We start from the raw sequence: 18,203 nt of genomic DNA on the forward strand, positions 1-18,203 counted from the left end.
TGCGAAGGTAACTTAACCTAGTATATTCGGGACGCCCTCTTCCTCACGAGGCGCTCATTTCCTCGCGTGCATCTTGCCTCGGCGGCCTGCATTGGCTCGGGAACTGCAAAAACTCGTTAGGAAGTGCGCTAGAAGATTTGTCGTTCACCCTGGCCCTGACCTAGCGCTTTGTGTCGCGGTACCCGAGGGGCACGGACTAGGAGAAACACGCCAGCTTTTGGGATCGAACGAGGGAGGCTCGCAAGAAGGCGGAGAAGGGAGAAAAAATGCCCGCGAGGGCACCTGCCTAGCCCCCTCGCGAGGCATGCGAGAGAGAGAGAGAGAGAGAGCGAGCAAACCTGAGCCGGAAAAATACAGTGAGAGGTGAGGGGGTCAGATCAGCAAGGAACGCCAAAAGCAAACTTCAATTAAGGAAAAGCAAGCCAACTACGGAAAGCAAATGAAAAGTCGTGTCCGACACCTAGTCTAGTCTTCAAGTCTTCTCACCAGCGCGGAGCTAAGTGCTTCCACTAGGCGTGGGCGGGAGCCCCAGGGCCTGAGGTCGGCACTCCTGAGACTCCGGGGCGTGTACAACCCCAACTCATTATTACGTGAGCACAGGCTCTGGGCCTTGCTTCATAGGCTCTGGGCCTTGCTTCATGGGTAGAACTTCCGGAGGTGCTGGATGTTCCATGCGTTTTGGATTGGTACCCCGTCTTGTGTCTCCAGGAGCACGGTGCCAGGCCTGGAGATGTGGACGACCTTAAACGGGCCCTCCCACATTGGTGAAAGCTTATGCATCCCTTCCCTGGAGAGGACCCGCCTCAGGACTAGGTCGCTCGTCTCGAGTGTCCTGGAGCGGACGTTGCGGCAGTGGTATCACCGCAATGCTTGCTGGTACTTCACCGCCCGTAGCGCAGCTTCACGGCGACGTTCCTCCCCCAGCACGAGGTCCATCCCCCGCGTGGCGTCCTGCTGTGTTTCATCGAACGCCAGGACCCGTGCGGAGCAATTCTTGACCTCGTGAGGAAGGACCGCTTCAGCTCCATAGACGAGGAAGAATGGAGTCTCTCCCGTTGGCTTGGTGGCGGTGGTTCGGATGGACCACAGTACGGACTGGAGCTCGTCTTGCCAGCCCCTGCCGCAGGCCTCCAGCTTCTTCTTGAAGGTCCTGGTCTTGAGGCCCCTTAGGACCTCCGCGTTAGCACGTTCGGCCTGACCATTACTCCTGGGGTGGGCCACCAAAGCATAGCAGATCTGCGTTCCAAGGTTAGCACAGTAGGTTTTGAAGAGGTTGCTAGTAAACTGCGAACCGTTATCTGTGATGATGCGGTTGGGGACCCCGAAGCGGCTTATGAGGCCCTTGATGAACTTGACAGCAGAGCCGGCCGGGATGGTATGGACGGCTTCCACCTCCGCCCACTTGGTGAATTTGTCGATGGTGACATAGAGGTAGCGGTAGCCCCCTGGCACCCGAGGGAACGGGCCTAGGATATCCAGCCCCCAGACCACGAACGGCCATGTGAGTGGGATAGTTTGAAGACCCTGAGCTGGCTGATGGATTTGCTTGGCATGGAACTGGCAAGCTTCACAGGATTTCACCAGCTTGGTTGCGTCGTTGAGTGTTGTAGGCCAGTAGAATCCACTGCGGAACACCTTGCCAACAAGGGTTCGTGATGACGAGTGGTGTCCGCAGTCCCCGCCGTGTATGTCAACCAGCAACTCCCTTCCTTGATCACTGGATATGCAGCGTAGCGTGACATCATTTGGTCGTTTCCTGTATAACTCGCCGTCTTGGATACAGTATGTCGTGGCTTGCCGGGCCACGCGCTCCGCCTCCTCTTCCTTCTCTGGCAGCGTCCCATGCGTTAAGTACTCCTTGAATTCCTTGGTCCAGCATTCCTCCTGGGGCTCGAGCGCCAAAAGCAGCCGAGCTCCTGAGGTCAGGCCACAGGCTGGGGGAGCTCCTCCCGAGGTTGAGTCGCGCTTGAAAGAGGTGGTGCAGCTGATGGCTTGAAGAGCCGCTCCTCAAAGATGCCGGGCTCCTGCGGTTGCCGCTTGGACGCTCTCCTGGCAATGTCGTCAGCTTCCTTGTTGGTGCCCCGGGGCACGTGCTGCAGCTCCAGGCCCGAGAACTGCTTCTCCATCTTGCGCACCTCCACGAGGTAGGCCTCCATATGCTCGTCCTTCGGCTCGTACACCTTGTTGGAGAATTTGACGAGTTGTGAGTCGCCTCTGACGGTGAGGCGCTTCACCCCTAGTGCCACCGCAACCTCCAGGTCAGCTATGAGGCCTTCGTATTCTGCGATATTGTTGAAGACCTTCTCGTCGTGCTGAAAGCAGAGTTGCATTGTGTAGTAGAGCTTGTCCTGGGTGGGCGACATGAGCACTGCTCCAGCCCCCGCGCCCTGGTGCGCGAAGGTGCCATCGAAATACATGACCCAGCCGTCCGGAGCCTCACTTCCTGGGGAGGCGGACCGGTCTTGTCCTTCCCCAAGTGTTGGGGCATCCGTCCATTCTGCCACAAAGTCAGCGAGTGCGGCCCCCTTGATGACCCTGGTGGTGCTGAACTCCAACTGGAATGCTTGCAACTTGATGTTCCACTCGGCGACCCTTCCGGCTGAGTTAGGGCTCCTAAGTACCCTCTCTAATGGGTAGGCTGAGACGACCTTGATGGGGTGGCCCTGGAAGTAGTGTCGCAGCTTGCGCGAGGCCATCAGGAGTGCGGGCAGGAGTTTCTGGGGCATGGGGTAGCGTGCTCTTGCGTCCCGTAGTACGGTGCTGACAAAGTACACCGGGTGTTCGACGAGAGCTGGCACACTATCGAGGCTCGGGTCCTGCGGAGACCAGGGCATATCCTGAGGTGGAAGGATCCCTGAGACCCGATTGTCCTCAGGGGCTTCTGCGATGCTGCCCTGCTGAGCTTCGCCTTGCACCGCTGATGCCGCGGCTGCGCCTTCCTGACCTCGCGCCACTTCAGCCCTGGCTTGGCGGGGCGCGCCCTTGGCTTGGCGCTCCTCCCGAACCGCCACCAACGCCGCGCTGGCGGAGTACGGGGTGGCAGCAAGGTAGAGCACCAGGGGCTCGAGGGGCCATTGTGCCACCATCACTAGGGGGCTAGTAAGGTATTTCTTGAGGTCTTAGAAGTCCCGGTCAGCCCCTGGGTTCCACTCGAACGGGCCCTTTTTCTTCATGAGCTTGAAGAAGGGTAAGGCGCGCTCTCCCAGCTTGGAGATGAAACGCCCTAACGCGATCACTCGCCCCGCTAGCTTCTGCATTTCTTTGAGGGTCTGTGGTGGGCTCATGTCCTCGATGGCCTTGATCTTCTCTGGGTTAGCCTCGATCCCTCTGTGGGATACGCAGAATCCCAACAGCTTGCCGGAGGGGATGCCGAACATGCACTTCTCCGGGTTGAGCCTCAAGTTCACCTGGCGCAGGCTCTCGAAGGTCTCCTCCAAGTCTTGAATCAATGTCCTCGCCTCGCGAGACTTGACCACTATGTCATCCACGTAGGCCTCTGCGTTTCTCTCGAGTTGTCGCCCCAGAGCGATGTGCATCAACCGCTAAAAGGTCGCACCCGCGTTGCGCAGCCCAAAGGGCATGCAAGTGTAGCAGTACACCCACATGGTGTCAGGAAGGCCGTCTTATCCACATCTTCCACCGCAATCTTGATTTGATGATACCTTGAGAACGCATCCAGGAAGCACAGCAAGTCACACTCGGCGGTGGAGTCGACAATCTGGACGATGCGCGAGAGTGGGAACGGATCTTGGGGGCAAGCTTTGTTAATATTTGTGAAGTCGACACACATACGTTCCTTCCCACCCTTTTTCGGCACTACGTCAGGGTTCGCCAGCCATTCGGGGTATCGGACCTCTCGGATGGCACCAGCCGCTTCCAGCTTGCGTGTCTCTTGGACAATGAAGGCCTGCTTCTCAGTGGACTGCCATCTTGCTCGCTGCTTCACGGGGCGGATGTTGGGGCATACCCTTAGATGATGCTGGATCACCTCCCTCGGGACCCCTACCAGCTGATTGGGATCCCACGCGAATATCTCCTTGTTCGTGCGCAAGAACCTCACCAGGGCTTCTTCCTGTTCCGGGTCAAGGCCGGCTCCTATGGTAAAGGTGGCTCCTGAAGACCCGTCCTCGCTGACCGATACCTGCTTGGTTTCCGCCTTGTCTTGGGTGAACAACTGCTTCTTCTTGGTGGGCGTGGCCTCCCTGGCCGCGGGGGCACCGGCGTCGGCGGTTTGTGCTGCTGACGCGGTCTTGAAGGCGAGCCTGAGCGCCGTCACGGCCTCCTTAGCGTCCCCCTTGATTGTGAGGACGCCCTTGCTCCCTGGCATCTTCATGAGGTTGTAAGCCGGGTGAGTCGCCGCCATGAACTAGCGAGAGTCGGGTACCCGAGGATGGCGTTGTACGAGAGACCGATGCGAGCGATGTCAAAGTCCACCAGCTCGGTGCGGTAGTTGTCGCGTGTGCCGAAGATGATAGGGAGGCGGATATGTCCCAGGGACTGGGCAGCGCCACCACCCACTCCCAAGAAAGGCTTACTAAGGCCGAGCCGCTCTAGTGGCACGTAGAGAAGGCTGAAGGCTTCCATGGAGAGCAAGTTGAGGCCAGCTCCACCGTCGATGAGGGTCTTGGTGACGGACACGTTGCAAATGGTGGGTATGCAGAGCATCGGGAGCATTCTGGAGCCGGTAGTGGAGTCGGGGTGGTCTTCTGAGCTGAAGGTGAGGTCGGCCTCTGGCGCAGTCCAACCCGGCGGAGCCCCCGGGCGCCTGGAGGGGGCCCCGATCTGACGGAGGAACGTTTTGGCGTGGCGGTCTAACAGCGGTGCTTGAGAGCCGCCCAGCAGGGCTGCGACTGCGTGGTGCACCGGCACCGCGTAGCGAGCAGTGAAGAGGCCACGGAGCTCCTCCCAAGATGCCACCGTGGATCCGGGAAGGTTGAGCAGCCAGGCGCGTGGCTCGCCGGCGAGGGCCATGGGAAGCCAGTTGGCCATGACCTTATCATCACCCCCAGCTTCGAGGACGACCTCCTCGTACGCCAGCAGGAAAGCTGATGGGTCTGCCGCGTCGTCGTAGCGCGACGGCATCTCCGGCCTGAACTTGGCGGCCATTGCACCCGCCGCAGGGCGGGGGCCAGGGCTCGGAGCCCCTGGCCCCATTGTCAACGTTGACCGTTGGACTCGGCGGCAGGGCGCCTGCCATGTGGGAGAAGCATGGTGGCGACGGAGCGCAGATCGACGGAGGGGAAGCTACGGTGCCCCCTACCTTGCGTGCCAAATTTCGGATGTGGGGTTCCGGCAAACCCTTAAGGTTCGAACATTGGGATGCGCGCGAAGTCTTTTCCTCCCACCGATCTACGCCCTAGCTCGCTAAGATCTCGCGGACGAACTCGACAAACTCGCAACACATAAAGACACAAGATTTATACTGGTTCGGGCCACCGTTGTGGTGTAATACCCTACTCCAGTGTGGTGGTGGTGGATTGCCTCTAGGGCTGATGATGAACAATACAAGGGGAAGAACAGCCTCCTGAGGTTGAGGTGTTCTTGTGCCTGGCTAACTTGTGTGGTTCTGGATGGTAGAAAAATGGTCTCCCCTGCCTATGGTGGTGGCTAGCTCTATTTATAGAGGCCCTGGTCCTCTTCCCAAATATTGAGTGGGAAGGGAGCCAGCAACGGCAGGCTAATTTGAAGGGGGACAGCTAGTACAAGCCAACCTGACAAAAGTGGTCTTCGCCTACCAAAGGCTCTAGTGGTGACGCCGTCTTGGGCTCCACGATGACCTCCGTCTTGTCGTCCTTCTGGTCCTGGTCTTGTTGCACCGATATGGCAACCTTTGCCTTATGCCTCGGTACTCCTTGCCTGCGCAGGCCTCCTTAGGACCAAAGAGGAAACAAGGACGCTGCGCGCTGGCGCCCGCCTGGTGCCGATCGTCATGGCTCACGTCATGAGAGCCTCGTGAGGTTTGCCTCGCCTTGATATCTCCGCTCCTCGTGAGCCTGCCTGACTAGGCCACTCCAGAGGAGGTCTCGTGTCGTCCGCCTCGTGAGGCTTGGCCCCTCGCAAGGGTCTTGGACGCCTTGTTGATGAAGATGGGCCGTACGGCCTGCTGGCTCAGCCATGCCGCGGGCTGTAGGCAGGCAAGTCTGGGGACCCCTGTTCCTAGAACACTGACAGAGTCGGCTGACCCTAGCGCCAAGAAGATGAGGCTCCTGCCAGCGCCGACGCCTGTTGTAGATCCCGCACCCGGCAGCGCGGGGAGAAGCAGCGACCCCGCCCCCACCGGATCCCAGGAACTCGTAGAATCTCAGGTGGACCGCATAAGTGATCTCCCGGACGCCGTCCTTGGGGAGATCATCTCACTTCTCCCCACCAAGGATTGCTGCCGCACCCAAGTCCTCTCAATTCGGTGACGCCCACTATGGCGCGCCGTGCCCCTTAATCTCGACTGTCGTCAGCTATCTCTCTTCAGTGATTTTGAAATCCCCAGAGCCATCACCTCCTCCCACCAGGGCTCTGTTCAAAGCCTCTGCATCCCGTCATGCTACCTGAGCAAGCATACCATGCCCTGCACTGTGGACGCCTGGCTGAAATCCCCTGAATTCACAGAACTATAGCTGCTTGATTTCTACTATTCCCCTGGAAATCACCTACCAGATACCGAACGCCATCTACCTGTGCCCTCAGCACCGATGTCCATCTTGCGGTTTTCCTCCTCTCTCCACACCGCCACCTTTGCGATGTGCGACCTACCAGACAATTCGGTACTAAACCTTCGACTCCCATTTCTCAAGAAACTTTCACTTGTGTGGGTTTGTATATCGGAGGCCTCATTGCACATCATCATCCACTCCAGTTGCCCTGCCCTGGAGTGCTTGGTGCTTGTTTTCATAGTTAGAATCGGTTGTCTCCAAATAAAGTCGCCTAACCTTGTAAGAATTGGAATTTCTTTTGACGAAACGCATCTCATCATCCAAGATGCCCCTTCAGTTCAAAGGTTGATCCTTGATTCTAGTTATTCACCATTGCAAATAATCGTCCTCTCTGCACCTAAATTGGAGACCTTGGGTGTAATACATGATCTCTGTGCTCATTTCAATATGGTGTTTGGCTCAACGGTTCTTCAGGTACTTTATATTATCTCTACACTTGTAACCATAAGCTGCATTTTAAATTTCTGCGCATAAGTTATATGTCATCTTGGAGTACACATTTTGTACTAATATTATGTTCTACGCTCAATGAAGAGTTTCTCCATGGATGGCCTATCAATGGTGCTGGATTCTGTCAAGATCTTATATATCCAAATGAATAGTTTTGATCTAAACAAGATTATTGGCTTGCTGTAATGCTTTTCATGTCTGGAGAAGTTGTATATAAAGGTTCTAGAATTAACTGTTCAGCTGTTGCTCTTTCGACACTCTTTTTTTAGACCTTAACTGTTTTCAATCTTCATGTCTATTTAGGCAACAGGACGGGGTAAGAAAGTTATAACCAATCGGTGGATTCGTAAGCATCGGGATTTTCTCACTTCTCATGAGATTCGGTTGAAGACAATAACGCTAGAATGATATGTAGCCAACCGTGCAAACACTAGATTTGTCTGATTCTTCCTGCTGAATGTGAGGTTACTATTGTCCATCAGGCTTAAGTTTATCAGCAGCATGGTTTTGACGGATGGGTATGTGGAAGAGCAAAAAAAGGAGTTTCAGGTGGGCAAATGAGCTTCTGAACGTGCCGAGCTTCTATTTACAACATATTGTGGTCATAATCCAGTAAATTTTACGACCCAGGATGTTCATTCTATGGACCTGACCGATCCATTTGACTGTGAATGCCGAAAACAGTGCTGGAGTTAGATGTTGTTGCCCTTTTCAACCTGGTTTTTTTATAAACCTGATGAACAATTAACCCTCGTGCTTTTGTAAAGTTTGTAAGCTGGAGTTAGATGTTCTTGCCCTTTTCAACTTGGCTGTGACTGTCATATTTTCTTTGAAGCAAGGCAAATGGCTTGACAGTCGTTTAATTTAGAGTGAAATATTGTAACAACTAACAAATCCCAACCAAGGGAAATAAAATCACTCTCGCCGGCTACTTGAGCTCACTGTGCATTACAGAAGCCAAGTGATTAGCCCCCACCAGCACCTACGAACTTATTTCGAACTAGCACATCAAATGGGCTGTAAATTTTCATAGGAAAGGCTGCATGACCGTGACAGATTTGGATTCTGACATTTGGGACTCGCGAGGAAATAGCCTATCCAAGGTGGTGTCGACTTACTAGCCAGTAAACAAACCATTCTGCCTACCAGCCGTTGGATTGACATCCAACATCTGTCGTGTATCTTCTATCTCTTGTCTTTTTCTTCCTCCAGCCACCCAAACCAAACCATCCCGTCGGCTCCGCCTGTTCCCGCCTCCCATGGCTGGCTGCGCCTCCGCCGCCCTACCGTACGTACCCTCCAACGTTGGCCAGTCCCTCCCTCTATTCCCCCACACGTCTTGTTATTCTCTAGCGATGTCAGCCCCAACACGCACCTGCACCTGAACCAGTCAACCCTCGTACTCCCCTCCGCCTGCGACTGGACCGACGCATCTTCCACGACTCCTGTTCGTTTCGTCCGAGCCTCGCCGTCATCCTCCGCCTTGCGGCCTTGGTTCGTTCGTCGTACGTGGTGCGCCGCTCTCTTGCGTTGTCAACATCGTCAACAACAGAGAGGAATAAGGAGATGACTGTACGTGGAGAGGATGATAGTAGGGACCCACCAGCATCATGGCAGTACGCAAGCAAGTGCCTCTATATTACAAGCCCAAAAATATGGTTCCTCCTAATGGTTGGACATCTAGGGCTCACGCCATTGTCAACGTAGTCAATAAACGAGAGAATTAACTACGAGCGGCTGACACCAGGGACCCAGCAGGTCGCCAGTTTTTTTTGAGGAACAAGCAGTTGTTATTTATACTAGTTTTAGCGACGGATCAGGGTAACAAGGGGGTTGTGCGGGGACTGTGGCCCGTCTAGCCAGGGTTTTATTTATGTTTACCACATCATGAGCCCAGTTGTGTTTTTTCTTGCTGAAAATGGCTGGCCCAATTCTATTTTTTTAAAGAAATACCCAAACAAGGCCTACTTGCTTTATCAGCCCTGCTGGGCTACAAATCTTTCAAGACGAGGAGAGTTTCATTCGGTTTGCCCAGAAATGGGATGTACATTTTTAAAGCACATCAAACCGTGAATTAGTTTCAATTTTTTTTCATCACAAGATTTTAAATTCCATTGATTTTTATGCGTGGACAATTATTTGGATTTTATATTTATATAAATTATTTTTCAAAATAGTTTGAATGTGAATTGATATTTCAGGATTAAAAACAGTTGACCTCACCAAAATATGCAAAATTTTGTATACTTTTTAACCGTGGCCACAATATGGGGTGTAATGCTAACAAAAATAAGATGAGCTCCAAAAAAAATCTTAAGAATTAGCAAATGGGCTCTACATTACTAGAAATAATGCACATGAGAGCAGTGACTGTTGGACGTCCATCCAACGGCTGTCGTGCTTCTTCAATCTCTGCTCTTCCTGCTCCAGCCACTCAAACAAGCGCCGGCGGGACTGCCAGCTCCCTCCTCCCGCGACCGGCTATGCTGCCGCGTAGGCCTCACTGCCCCACCGTACTCCCATCGCTGGCCTAGCCATCCCTCTACTCACCCACACCTATTGTTATTCTCCGGGGACGGCAGATGAACCAATAAACCCTCGTACTCCTTCGCGTGGGAAACAACTGCCGAGTCTTCCCTGGCTCCGTGCCATTCCCTTCCTAGGCCTCGCCGTCGTCCACCACCCTGGTACTCTCGGCGCGGCCTGGTCAATGTGGTCAATGAACGACATCCATCGGAAGTGGACTGTACATGGAGAGGCTGATAGCTGGGTCCACGGCTGCACGCAAGGAAATGCCTCCTTATTACACGCAAAATAATGATTCCTCCACCTGACAGCTAGGACCCACGGGAAGGGCTTCTGTATTTCGCGAAAAAACATTCCCCCGCTGACAGGTCGGACCCACCAGCTATATCTTCGCACGTAAGGAAGTGCCTCGTTATTACGCACAAAAAATGAATACCCCCTGCTAGATGGGATCCACCATAGTGGGTGGCTGACTTGTGGGCCTACTAAGTTGACGGGGATGGAGGGCTTTGTCAACTTAGTCAATATGAACGATTCTAGCTCTAGTGACCGTACGGTGTCCATCCAACGGTCATAGTGCTTCTTCAACCTCTGGTCTTCTTGCTCCAGCCGCCTAAAGTAGCGCCGGTCGTGCCGCATGCTCCTGCCTCCCGTGGCCGGCTGTGCTGCCACGGAGGCCTCATCGCCCCCATACGACTCCCACCGCTGGCCAGGCCATCCCTCCACTCACCCACACCCCCTGTTATTCTGCGGCGATGACAGCCTCACACCGCAGCCGAACCAGTGAACCCTCGTACTCCTCTCCGCATGGGCATCCACTGCCGCGTCTTCCCCGACTCCGCGTCGTCCCCTTCCTAGGCCTCGCTGTCGTCCACCGCCTTGGTGCTCTTGGCACGGCGTGGTCAATGTGGTCAACGACCGACTTCCATCGGAAGAGTACTGTATGTGGAGAGGCTGACAGCTGGGTCCACGGCCATAGCCCAGTTTTTTTGTAATTTTCCAAGTAAATCGCTTTGTCAGGCCTGTTGGGCTGCAAATCTTTCAAGACGAGGAGAGCTTCATTAGGCTGGCCGAGAAAATGGCCCATCAGTAATGAGAAATGGGCTGTACATTTTTAAAACACATCAAACCGCCAATTTGTTTCAAATTTCTTTTTTTCATTTCGAGATTTTAAATTGCATTGATTTTTATGCGTGGACAATTTGTTGGATTTTATATTGATATACATTTATTTTTAAAATCAATTTGAACGTGACTCGAAATTTCAGGATTAAAAACAGTTCGGACCGCACTGAAATATGCAAAATTTCATATAATTTTTTAACTGTGGCCACAATATGGGCTGTAATGCTAACAAAAAGAATATGGGCTCCAAAAAACCTTAAGAATTAGCAAATGGGCTGTAAATTATTAGAAATAATGGCAGATGGGTTGTATGCTGTTTTCCACAAATTTTAGGTTTTCCTAAAAAAAGATTGACACACAAGCAGTGACTGTTGGATGTCCATCCAACGGCCGTCGTGCTTCTTCAATCTCTGCTCTTCCTGCTCCAGCCGCTCAAACAAGCGCCGGCGGGACTGCCTGCTCCCTCCTCCCCGCGGCCGGTTGTGCTGCCGCGTAGGCCTCACCGCCCCACCGTACTCCCATCGCTGGCCTAGCCATTCCTCTACTCACCCACACCTGATGTTATTCTCTGGCGATGGCAGACGAATGAGTAAACCCTCGTACAATCGTACTCCCCTCCGCGTGGGAAACAACTGCCGAGTCTTCCCTGGCTCCGTGCCGTTCCCTTCCTAGGCCTCGCCGTCGTCCACCACCCTGGTGCTCTCGACGCAGCCTGGTCAACATGGTCAACGACCGACATGCATCTGAAGTGGACTGTACATGGAGAGGCTGACAGCTGGGTCCATGGCTGCATGCAATGAGATGCCTCCTTATTACGCGCAAAATAATGATTCCTCCACCTGACATATGGGACCCACCGAAAGGGCCTATGTATTTCATGAAAAAAACGTTACCGCCGCTGACAGCTCGGACCCACTAGCTATATCTTCGCACACAAGGAAGTGCCTCCTTATTACGCACAAAAAATGAATACTCCCCCTGCTAGCTGGAACCCAGTATAGTGGCAGGCTGACTTGTGGGCCTACTAAGTTGACGGGGATGGAGGGCTTTGTCAACTTAGTCAATATGCACGATTCTAGCTACAGTGACCGTACAATGTCCATCCAACGGCCGTGGTGCTTCATCAACCTCTGGTCTTCTTGCTCGAGCCGCCCAAACCAGCGCCGGTCGTGCCTCATGCTCCTACCTCCCGTGGCCGGCTGCGATCCGGCGGAGGCCTCACCGCCCCCTACTACTCCCACCGCTGGCCAGGCCATCCCTCTACTCACCCACACCCCCTGTTATTCTGCGGCGACAGCAGCCTCACACCGCATCGAACCAATGAACCATCATACTCCTCTACGCGTGGGCATCCACTGCCGCGTCTTCCCCGGCTCCGCGTCGTGCCCTTCATAGGCTTCGCCATCATCCACCACCCTGGTGCTCTCGGCGTGGCGTGGTCAATGTGGTCAAGGAACGGCTTCCATCGGACGTGGACTGTACGTGGAGAGGCTGACAGCTGGGTCCACGGCCGCAGCAAGGAAGTGCCTCCTTATTACGCGCAAAATAATTATTACTCCACCTGACAGCGGGGACCCACCAGCTACATCTTCGCACGCAAGGAAGTGTGTCCGGGCAAAAAAATGATTCGCCCCCTGACTGCTGGGACCCACGAGCTACATCTTCGCACGCAAGGAAGTGCCTGACAGTCAGGACCCACCTGGTCGAAGTGTACGTAGCGTTGTCATTCTAGTCGCGAGCATGTACGTACATACTGGTCGATGTATAGGCGCGCACGTGTCGAAGTAGAGGCGCGCACATAGCATGTACACGTACGTACAGCGGCCAGTGTGCAAGAAAGAAAATACGGCCACGTACGTACATACGGGCGGGGTCTCGAACGCCTACTCGCGCATACGTATGGCCAGGGCTCGTGTACATGGCTGGGTCGGAACGGACAAACAACTTCGTCATCGCCCCCAAAAAACAACAGCGTCATCATCGTGTTCATGGGGAGGCAACGGAATGCGTCGTGTTCATCGGGAGGCAACGAAACGCGTGGGAGCCAACCGGCTTGGACGGAACAGCCGATGGAAACGAGGCCTAGCGTACCGTAAAACGGAGGAAACGTCCTTGTGTTCGACCGGCCACGTTCGAAACGGGATCCTGTTCATCGGGAGGGGTCTGGCGTACCGCAAAACGGAGGAAACAGACCTCATACAGTCGAAACGGGGTCCTGTTGATCGGGAGGGGTGTAGCGTACCGCAGAATAGAGGAAACGGACTTGTGTTGGAGCGCTACAGTTGAAACGGGGGTCCTGTTCATCGGGAGGGGTGTGGCTTACCGCAAAACGGGACTCCACGGGATACTGTTCATCTCCACCGTCGACCCCCTCCAGCCTCCACGGGCTATTGTTCATCCATCGTCGACCTCCTCCAGCCTCCACCACCATCTGTTCATCCAGCCTCCACCGCGCGCTACTCCACTGGCTACTGTTCAACCAACCCTCTCCCCACTGGCTCCTGTTCAACCACCCCTCCACGGGCAACTATTCATCCAGCCCTCCAACGTCTACTGTTCATCCAGCCCTCCAACGTCTACTGTTCATCCAGCCCTCCACGGGGTGGTCCTGTTCATCCAGCCCTCCATGGAGTCCTGTTCATCCAGCCCCAACCAGCTCGATCGATCGGGGTCCTGTTCATCCAGAGGCAACACCACGGGGTCATGTTCATCCACCCCCACCGGGAACTGTTCATCCAAACCCCCCAGCAACGCTCACTGTTCATCCAGAGGCAGCATCGATCGGCTTCAGTAAGCAACAGTAGCGAAGGAATCGCCCTATCGGGTTTAGTTAACAGCCATCGATCGATTTCTCGGGTTCAGTAACGCGTAGCCTACAGTGCAATCGCTCGGGTTCAATAGGAGAATGCCTTGCTCGGGTTTAGTTAGAGCCCAACGCCTCGCACCCACGCGCGTGCGTGTACGAGAGAAACGTGCAAACCTCTGTGCATCGCTCAGCCCCGACCACCCACCGTAACTGGGAACACCCAAATATTTTCCTCGCCCTCGCTTCTACCATGGTTTTTTCCGTCATGGGCGGCCCAAAGAATTTCATGCAGTTGTGTCTCCGGCCCGCCCAGGACGAAAAGCCCATTTTCTGTCATGATTTTTTGTCATAGAAGTAGGAGCCCACCACATCTATGATGATACCGGGTTTTGTCACAATTATCGTCATAGAAGTGTCATAAGTATGACAGAAAAAAAATTGTTCGGCCCAAAATGTCACGGATGTGTCTTTTTTTGTAGTGAGTCCTCGTGGCTTGGACTTCACCGACAGTCCCCTCTCCTTCCCATCCCCGTCCCCACACCTATTTGCCATGGCTGCTCAACCTAGAGCACCATTCAAGGAGACCCTGCTCGTCGTAGCTTTCATTTGTGGAGCGTCAGTTGCCAGCGCCAGCTCACCTCCTCCTTCATCGTCGCCCATTGAGGGAGTCCTGGATTAAGGGGTCCTCGGGCATCCTGGCTATGTAACATGGGCTGGACTAATGGGCTGCGAAGATACAAGATATAAGACTTTCCCCCGTGTCCGGATGGCAAGCTTGGCGTTCGGATATGAAGATTCCTTTCTCTGTAAACCGACTTTGTACAACACTAGCCCCCTCCGGTGTCTATATAACCCGGAGGGTTTAGTCCATAGAGGCAATCATAATCATACAGGCTAGACATCTAGGGTTTAGCCATTACGATCTCGTGGTAGATCAAATCTTGTAACCCCTATACTCATCAAAGTCAATCAAGCAGGACGTAGGGTTTTACCTCCATCAAGAGGGCCCGTGAAGGAAATATTCCCTAGAGGCAATAATAAAGTTATTATTTATTTCCTTATTACATGATAAATGTTTATTATTCATGCTAGAATTGTATTAACCGGAAACATAATAATGTGTGAATACATAGATAAACAAAGTGTCACTAGTGTGCCTCTACTTGACTAGCTCGTTGATCAAAGATGGTTATGTTTCCTAACCACGGACATGAGTTGTCATTTGATAACGGAATCACATCATTAGGAGAATGATGTGATTGACTTGACCCATTCCGTTAGCTTAGCACTTGAACATTTTAGTTTACTTGGAGTAGGATTGCCCCCCTTGGGCGCGCCTCCTCCTCCTTGGCTGCCCCTCCTCCTATACCTCCTTTATATACGGGGAGGGGGACACCCCTTGGAGATACAACAATTGATCTGTTGATCTCTTAGCCGTGTGCGGTGCCCCCTCCACCATAATCCACCTCGGTTATATCGTAGCGGTGCTTAGGCGAAGCCCTGCGACGGTAGCTTCATCAACATTGTCACCACGCCGTCGTGCTGACGGAACTCTCCCTCGAGCTCTACTGGATCGTGAGTTCGCGGGACGTCAACGAGCTGAACATGTGCTGAACACGGAGGTGTCGTACGTTCGGTGTTGAGGATCGGTCGATCGTGAAGACGTACGACTACATCAACCACGTTGTTATAACGCTTCCGCTTAACGGTCTACAAGGGTACATGGACGACACTCTCCCCTCTCGTTGCTATGCATCACCATGATCTTGCATGTGCGTAGGAATTTTTTTGAAATTACTATGTTCCCCAATAGTGGCATCTGAGCCAGGTTTATGCGTAGATGTTATATGCACGAGTAGAACACAAGTGAGTTGTGGGCGATACAAGTCATACTGCTTACCAGCATGTCATACTTTGGTTCGGTGGTATTGTTGGATGAAGCGGCGTGGACCGACATTACACGTACGCTTACGCGAGACTGGTTCTACCGACGTGCTTTGCACACAGGTGGCTGGCGGGTGTCAGTTTCTCCAACTTTAGTTGAACCGAGTGTGGCTACACCCGGTCCTTGAGAAGGTTAAAACAACACTAACTTGACGAACTATCGTTGTGGTTTTGATGCGTAGGTAAGAACGGTTCTTGCTCAGCCCGTAGCAGCCACGTAAAACTTGCAACAACAAAGTAGAGGACGTCTAACTTGTTTTTGCAGGGCATGTTGTGATGTGATATGGTCAAGACATGATGCTATATTTATTGTATGAGATGATCATGTTTTGTAACGGAGTTATCGGCAACTGGCAGGAGCCATATGGTTGTCGCTTTATTGTATGCAATGCAATCGCCATGTAATTGCTTTACTTTATCACTAAGCGGTAGCGATAGTTGTAGAAGCAATAGTTGGCGAGACGGCAACGATGCTACGATGGAAATCAAGGTGTCGCGCCGGTGGCGATGGTGATCATGTGCTTTAGAGATGGACATCAAAGGCACAAGATGATGATGGCCATATCATATCACTTATATTGATTGCATGTGATGTTTATCCTTTATGCATCTTATTCTGCTTTGTTTGACAGTAGCATTATAAGATGATCTCTCACTAAATTTCAAGGTAAAAGTGTTCTCCCTGAGTATGCACCGTTGCCAAAGTTCGTCGTGCCGAGACACCACGTGATGATCGGGTGTGATAAGCTCAACGTTCATCTACAATGGGTATAAGACAGTTTTGCACACGCAGAATACTCGGGTTAAACTTAACGAGCCTAGCATATGCAGAAATGGCCTTGGAACATTGAGACCGAAAGGTTGAGCGTGAATCATATAGTAGATATGATCAACATAGTGATGTTCACCATTGAAAGCTACTCCATTTCACGTGATGATCGGTTATGGTTTTAGTTGATATGGATCACGTGATCACTTAGATGATTAGAGGGATATCTATCTAAGTGGGAGTTCTTAAGTAATATGGTTAATTGAACTTTAACTTATCATGAACTTAGTCCTGATAGTATTGGCATAACTATGTTGTAGATCAATAACTTGCGATGTAGCTCCCCGTTTATTTTTTGATATGTTCCTAGAGAAAAACTATGTTGAAAGATGATAGTAGAAATGATGCGGACTAGGTCCGTGATCTGAGGATTATCCTCATTGCTGCACAGTATAATTATGTCCTTGATGCACCGCTAGGTGACAGACCTATTGTAGGAGCAGATGCAGACATTATGAACGTTTGGCAAAGCTCGGTATGATGACTACTTGATAGTTTAGTGCACCATGCTTTACAGCTTAGAACCAGGACTTCAAAAATGTTTTGAAATGTCACGGAACATATAAGATGTTCTAAGAGTTGAAATTGGTATTTCAATACTCATGCCCATGTCGAGAGGTAGGAAACCTTTGACAGTACTTTGCCTACAAAGATGGAGGAGAATAGCTCAACCAGTGAGCATGTGCTCAGATTGTCTTGGCACTGCAATTGCTTGAATCAAGTGGGAGTTAATCTTCCAGATAAGATAGTAATTGACAGAGTTCTCTAGTCACTATCACCAAGTTACTGGAACTTCGTGATGAACTATAGTATGCAAGGGATAACGGAAACGATTCTCAAGCTCTTCGTGATGCTAAAATCGATGAAGGTAGAAATCAAGAAAAACATCAAGTGTTGATGGTTGACAAGACAGACCACTAGTTTCAAGAAAACGACAAAGGGAAGAAGGGGAACTTCAAGAAGAACAGCAAGAAAGTTGTTGCTCAAGTGAAGAAGCTCAAGTCTAGACCTAAGCCTGAGACTAAGTGCTTCTACTGCAAAGGGACTGGTCACTAGAAGAAGAACTGCCCCAAGTATTTGGCGGATAAGAAGGATGGCAAAGTGAACAAAGGTATATTTGATATACATGTTATAGATGTGTATTTTACTAGTGTTTATAGCAACCCCTCAGTATTTGATACTAGTTCAGTTGCTGAGATTAGTAACTCGAAACGGGAGTTGCAGAATGAATAGAGACTAGTTAAGGGTGAAGTGACGATGTGTGTTGGAAGTGGTTCCAAGATTGATATGATCATCATCGCACACTTCCTATACTTTTGGGATTAGTGTTGAACCTAAATAGATGTTATTTGGTGTTTGCGTTAAGCATGAATATATTTGATCATGTTTATTGCAATATAGTTATTCATTTAAAGTCAAAGAATAATTGTCGTTCTGTTTACATGAATAAAACCTTCAATGGTCATACACCCAAGGTGAATGGTTTATTGAATCTCGATCGTAGTGATACACATATTCATAATATTGAAGCCAAAAGATACAAAGTTAATAATGATAGTGCAACTTATTTGTGGCACTGCCGTTTAGGTCATATTGGTGTAAAGCGCATGAAGAAAATCCATGTTGATGGGCTTTTGGAATCACTTGATTATGAATCAGTTGATGCTTGCGAACCATGCCTCATGGGCAAGATGACTAAGACTCCATTCTTCGGAACAATGGAGCAAGCAACAGACTTGTTGGAAATAATACATACTGATGTATGCAGTCCGATGAGTGTTGAGGCTCGCGGAAGGTATCGTTATTTTTCAACCTT

This window comes from Triticum urartu, chromosome 7 (assembly GCF_003073215.2).
Source record: "Triticum urartu cultivar G1812 chromosome 7, Tu2.1, whole genome shotgun sequence".
NCBI lineage: Eukaryota > Viridiplantae > Streptophyta > Magnoliopsida > Poales > Poaceae > Triticum > Triticum urartu.